General features: G+C 57.6%; 1 protein-coding gene across 1 annotated transcript in view; it reads left to right on the top strand.

Annotated features, from left to right (window-relative positions):
* Window positions 1–585: 585 nt before the first annotated feature.
* Window positions 586–5884, top strand: part of ADCY6 (adenylate cyclase 6) — a 153073-nt gene continuing 147774 nt past the window's right edge. Inside the window, exon 1 of the mRNA XM_075591215.1 lies at window positions 586–736. The gene's annotated coding sequence lies outside the window, so the exon portion shown is untranslated. The remainder of the gene's footprint in view (window positions 737–5884) is intronic.

Here is a 5884-nt window from a genome sequence, read left to right as displayed (position 1 = left end):
TGTCTCACATTTTAATCTGGTCTGTAACTGTTACATAAGCCTATAATATATATTATCTCTAACTGTGCATGCTATGTCTTGTATATAATGTATACCCTGTTCACTTATGTAACTGTATTTGTAACCATGTATTATTTGTCATCTTAACTCTATGCCCAGGACATACTTGAAAACGAGAGGTAACTCTCAATGTATTACTTCCTGGTAAAACAGTGTATAAATAAAATATATATATATTCCTCCTCCTCTGAACTCTGAGTTGACATAGCATTTAATGCTGCTTTCTAGATCATTGGAATATGTAAAAGTTTCCATTGGACCTCCCTGCTGCAGTATACTGTAGGTGCACTTATGATGAGTGAGTCAGTGTTTGGATGCAAAGGTCTCTCTCTCTCGTCTAGTGAGAGCCAGGGAAACAGGAGCGTGCGCCTTTAAGACTCGCCTATGAATTACTAGTTATTTTCTGGATCCGGGGTAGAGGGCGTATTCCCTGGACAACAGGAAAAACCGAAGGCTGGATGCAAGTGGGGAAGAAATATTAATAAATAAAGAGAGAGGGAATCGGCAGCCTCTAGAGGGGGGAGATCTGGAGAGAGGAAGATTACAAACAGCCTGGGCTTGGAAGGGAAAGGAAGGATTTTGCAGGGCTGCAGAGAGGTTGGGAGGAGGAATCCCCAGCAGGAGAGATCAGCTGCTACCCAACCAGCACCATTCAGCACCCAGAGGAACCCCCCAGGTTGGTATATGATTGTGGCTGTTCTGGTTCAGGTGTTGGGCAGTGCCCATTGCTTTTCTGGACCCCAATCCCCCCCCCGGTCCTGCAGCATTGCATTGTTTGGCTCTTTCCACTCTTCCCTTACCAAAGCTTTGTGTGGCTCTTCCAGTCCCAGATTCTGTACCCCCTTCCCAAACCTTTCCCCTCTCTCCTCTTTAACCCCTCTCCCAAAAAGATACGATGTATTCCTCTCCTGTCATATCTCCCACTTCTATTCAACCGGTCTCCCGCTCTCGCCCATTCCTCTCATGTCTATGCGCTCACTCAGCTTTTCCTCTGTCACTCCCCTTTCTCACTGCCTGCTTCTCTCTCACTGCCTGCTTCTCTCTCACTGCCCGCTTCTCTCTCACTGCCCGCTTCTCTCTCGCTGCCTCACTGACTGCTTCTCTCTCGCTGCCTCACTGCCTGCTTCTCTCTCGCTGCCTGCTTCTCTCTCGCTGCCTCACTGCCTGCTTCTCTCTCACTGCCTGCTTCTCTCTCACTGCCTGCTTCTCTCTCGCTGCCTCACTGCCTGCTTCTCTCTCGCTGCCTCACTGCCTGCTTCACTCATTTTTCATTCTGCGTTTTTCTCATTACCTGTAATTTATTTTCTCTACTTCTCCCTCCCCTTCTACCACTCTCTTCCCCTTCCCTACTACTGATGCTCTCCTGTCATTTCTTCTCTCATTGCTGTTCCCTTAACCCCACTTTTACTCTTTCCTTTCTTTTTCTTCCCATCCTTTTTCCATCTCCCTGCCCCCCTCTATTCCTTCTCCCTGCCCCCTCTATTCCTTCTCCCTGCCCCCCCTCTATTCCTTCTCCCTGCCCCCCCTCTATTCCTTCTCCCTGCCCCCCCTCTATTCCTTCTCCCACCCCCCTCTATTCCTTCACCCTGCCCCCCCTCTATTCATTCTCCCGCCCCCCCTCTATTCCTTCTCCCTGCCCCCCTCTATTCCTTCTCCCTGCCCCCCCTCTATTCCTTCTCCCTGCCCCCCCTCTATTCCTTCTCCCTGCCCCCCCTCTATTCCTTCTCCCGCCCCCCCTCTATTCCTTCACCCTGCCCCCCCTCTATTCATTCTCCCGCCCCCCCTCTATTCCTTCTCGCTGCCCCCTATTCCTTCTCCCTGCCCCCCCCCTATTCCTTCTCCCTGCCCCCCCCTATTCCTTCTCCCTGCCCCCCTCTATTCCTTCACCCTGCCCCCCCTCTATTCCTTCACCCTGCCCCCCCTCTATTCCTTCACCCTGCCCCCCCTCTATTCCTTCACCCTGCCCCCCCTCTATTCCTTCTCCCTGCCCCCCCTCTATTCCTTCACCCGCCCCCTCTCAATTCCTTCTCCCGCCCCCCCTCAATTCCTTCTCCCGGCCCCCCTCTATTCATTTTCCCTGCCCCCCCCTCTATTCCTTCTCCCGCCCCCCCTCAATTCCTTCTCCCGCCCCCTCTCAATTCTTCTCCCGCCCCCTCTCAATTCCTTCTCCCGCCCCCCCTCTATTCATTTTCCCTGCCCCCCCTCTATTCTTCACCCTGCCCCCCCTCTATTCCTTCACCCTGCCCCCCCTCTATCCTTCTCCCGCCCCCCCTCTATTCCTTCTCCCGCCCCCTCTATTCATTTTCCCTGCCCCCCCCTATTCATTTTCCCCTGCCCCCCCCTCTATTCCTTCTCCCGCCCCCCCTCAATTCCTTCTCCCGCCCCCCCTCAATTCCTTCTCCCGCCCCCCCTCAATTCCTTCTCCCGCCCCCCCCTCAATTCCTTCTCCCGCCCCCCCTCTATTCCTTCTCCCGCCCCTCCTCTATTCCTTCTCCCGCCCCCCCTCTATTCCTTCTCCCCCTCTATTCCTTCTCCCCCCTCTATTCCTCCTCCCTGCCCCCTCTATTCCTTCTCCCCCCTCTATTCCTTCTCCCTGCCCCCTCCCTCTATTCCTTTCCCCTGCCCCCCTCTAATTCCTTCTCCCGCCCCCCCTCTATTCCTTCTCCCGCCCCCCTCTATTCCTTCTCCGCCCCCCTCTATTCCTTCTCCCGCCCCCCCTCTATTCCTTCTCCCGCCCCCTCTATTCCTTCTCCCGCCCCCCCTATTCCTTCTCCCGCCCCCCCCTCTATTCCTTCTCCCCCCCCTCTATTCCTTCTCCCCCCCTCTATTCCTTCTCCCCCCCTCTATTCCTCTCCCCCTCTATTCCTTCTCCCGCCCCCCCTCTATTCCTTCTCCCCCCCTCTATTTCTTCTCCCTGCCCCCCCTCTATTCCTTCTCCCGCCCCCCTTCTATTCCTTCTCCCGTCCTCCCCTCTATTCCATCTCCCGTCCCCCCCTCTATCCTTCTCCCGTTCCCCCCCTCTATTCCTTCTCCCGTCCCCCCATTATTCTTCTCCCGTCCCCCCCTCTATTCCTTCTCCCGTCCCCCTCTATTCCTTCTCCCGCCCCCCTCTATTCCTTCTCCCGTGCCCCCCCTCTATTCCTTCTCCCGTGCCCCCCCTCTATTCCTTCTCCCGTCCCCCCTCTATTCCTTCTCCCCCCTCTATTCCTTCTCCCTTGCCCCCCCTCTATTCCTTCTCCCTGCCCCCCTCTATTCCTTCTCCCGTCCCCCCCCTCTATTCCTTCTCCCGTCCCCCCCCTCTATTCCTTCTCCCTGCCCCCCCTCTATTCCTTCTCCCTGCCCCCCCTCTATTCCTTCTCCCGTCCCCCCCTCTATTCCTTCTCCCGCCCCCCCCCTCTATTCCTTCTCCCTGCCCCCCCTCTATTCCTTCTCCCTGCCCCCCCTCTATTCCTTCTCCCTGCCCCCCCTCTATTCCTTCTCCCTGCCCCCCTCTATTCCTTCTCCCGTCCCCCCCTCTACTTCCTTCTCCCGTCCCCCCTCTATTCCTTCTCCCGTCCCCCCCTCTATTCCTTCTCCTGCCCCCCCTCTATTCCTTCTCCCTGCCCCCCCTCTATTCCTTCTCCCGTCCCCCCCCCCTCTATTCCTTCTCCCTGCCCCCCCCTCTATTCCTTCTCCCTGCCCCCCCTCTATTCCTTCTCCGTGCCCCCCCTCTATTCCTTCTCCCGTCCCCCCCTCTATTCCTTCTCCCGTCCCCCCCTCTATTCCTTCTCCCTGCCCCCCTCTATTCCTTCTCCCATCCCCCCCCTCTATTCCTTCTCCCTGCCCCCCCTCTATTCCTTCTCCCGTCCCCCCCCTCTATTCCTTCTCCCGTCCTCCCCTCTATTCCTTCTCCCTGCCCCCCCATTATTCCTTCTCCCGTCCCCCGCCTCTATTCCTTCTCCCGTCCCCCCCTCTATTCCTTCTCCCGCCCCCCCTCTATTCCTTCTCCCGTCCCCCGCCTCTATTCCTTCTCCCGTCCCCCCCTCTATTCCTTCTCCCGTCCCCCCCCTCTATTCCTTCTCCCGTCCCCCCCCTCTATTCCTTCTCCTGTCCCCCCCCTCTATTCCTTCTCCCGTCCCCCCCCTCTATTCCTTCTCCCGTCCCCCCCTCTATTCCTTCTTCCCCCCCCTCTATTCCTTCTCCCGTCCCCCCTCTATTCGTTCTCCCATTCCCCCCTCTATTCTTCTCCCGTCCCCCCCCCTCTATTCCTTTTTCCTGCCCCCCTCTATTCCTTTTCCCTGCCCCCCTCTATTCCTTCTCCCATCCCCCCTCTATTCCTTTTCCCTGCCCCTCTATTCCTTTCCCTGCCCCCCCTCTATTCCTTCTCCCTGCCCCCCTCTATTCCTTCTCCCCCTCTATTCTTCTCCCCCCCTCTATTCCTTCTCCCCCCCCTCTATTCTTCTCCCCCCCCTCTATTCCTTCTTCCCCCCCTCTATTCCTTCTCCCCCCCTCTATTCCTTCTCCCCCCCTCTATTCCTTCTTCCCCCCCTCTATTCCTTCTCCCCCCCTCTATTCCTTCTCCCGTCCCCCCCTCTATTCCTTCTCCCCCCCTCTATTCCTTCTCCCCCCCCTCTATTCCTTCTTCCCCCCTCTATTCCTTCTTCCCCCCCTCTATTCCTTCTTCCCCCCCTCTATTCCTTCTCCCCCCTCTATTCCTTCTCCCCCCCTCTATTCTTCTCCCCCCCTCTATTCTTCTCCCCCCTCTATTCCTTCTCCCCCCTCTATTCCTTCTCCCCCCCTCTATTCCTTCTCCCCCCTCTATTCCTTCTCCCCCCCTCTATTCCTTCTCCCCCCCCTCTATTCCTTCTCCCCCCCCTCTATTCCTTCTCCCCCCTCTATTCCTTCTCCCCCCTCTATTCCTTCTCCCCCCCTCTATTCCTTCTCCCCCCCCTCTATTCCTTCTCCCCCCCTCTATTCCTTCTCCCCCCCCTCTATTCCTTCTCCCCCCCCTCTATTCCTTCTCCCCCCCCTCTATTCCTTCTCCCCCCCCTCTATTCCTTCTCCCCCCCCTCTATTCCTTCTCCCCCCCCTCTATTCCTTCTCCCCCCCTCTATTCCTTCTCCCCCCCTCTATTCCTTCTCCCCCCCTCTATTCCTTCTCCCCCCCTCTATTCCTTCTCCCCCCTCTATTCTTCTCCCCCCCCTCTATTCCTTCTCCCCCCCTCTATTCCTTCTCCCCCCCTCTATTCCTTCTCCCCCCCTCTATTCCTTCTCCCCCCCCTCTATTCCTTCTCCCCCCCTCTATTCCTTCTCCCCCCTCTCTTCTCCTTCTCCCGTCCCCCCCTCTATGCTTCTCCCGTCCCCCCCTCTATGCCTTCTCCCGTCCCCCCTCTATTCCTTCTCCCGTCCCCCTCTATTCCTTCTCCCCCCTCTATTCCTTCTCCCCCCCTCTATTCCTTCTCCCCCCCTCTATTCCTTCTCCCCCCCTCTATTCCTTCTCCCCCCCTCTATTCCCTTCTCCCCCCCTCTATTCCTTCTCCCCCCCTCTATTCCTTCTCCCGCCCCCCTCTATTCCTTCTCCCGCCCCCTCTCTTATTCCTTCTCCCGCCCCCCCCTCTATTCCTTCTCCCGCCCCCCTCTATTCCTTCTCCCGCTCCCCCTCTATTCCTTCTCCCGCCCCCCCTCTATTCCTTCTCCCGCCCCCCTCTATTCCCCCTTCTCTCCTCCCCCCTTCTCTCCTCCCCCCTCCCCCTTCTCTCCTCCCCCCTCCCCTTCTCTCCTCCCCCCTTCTCTCCTCCCCCCTTCTCTCCTCCCCCCTCCCCCTTTTCTCCTCCCCCCTCCCCCTT

This window comes from Ascaphus truei, chromosome 3, assembly GCF_040206685.1.
Source record: "Ascaphus truei isolate aAscTru1 chromosome 3, aAscTru1.hap1, whole genome shotgun sequence".
NCBI lineage: Eukaryota > Metazoa > Chordata > Amphibia > Anura > Ascaphidae > Ascaphus > Ascaphus truei.
Note: the sequence above shows the minus strand (reverse complement) of the source record. Positions and strands in the feature narration are given on the sequence as shown.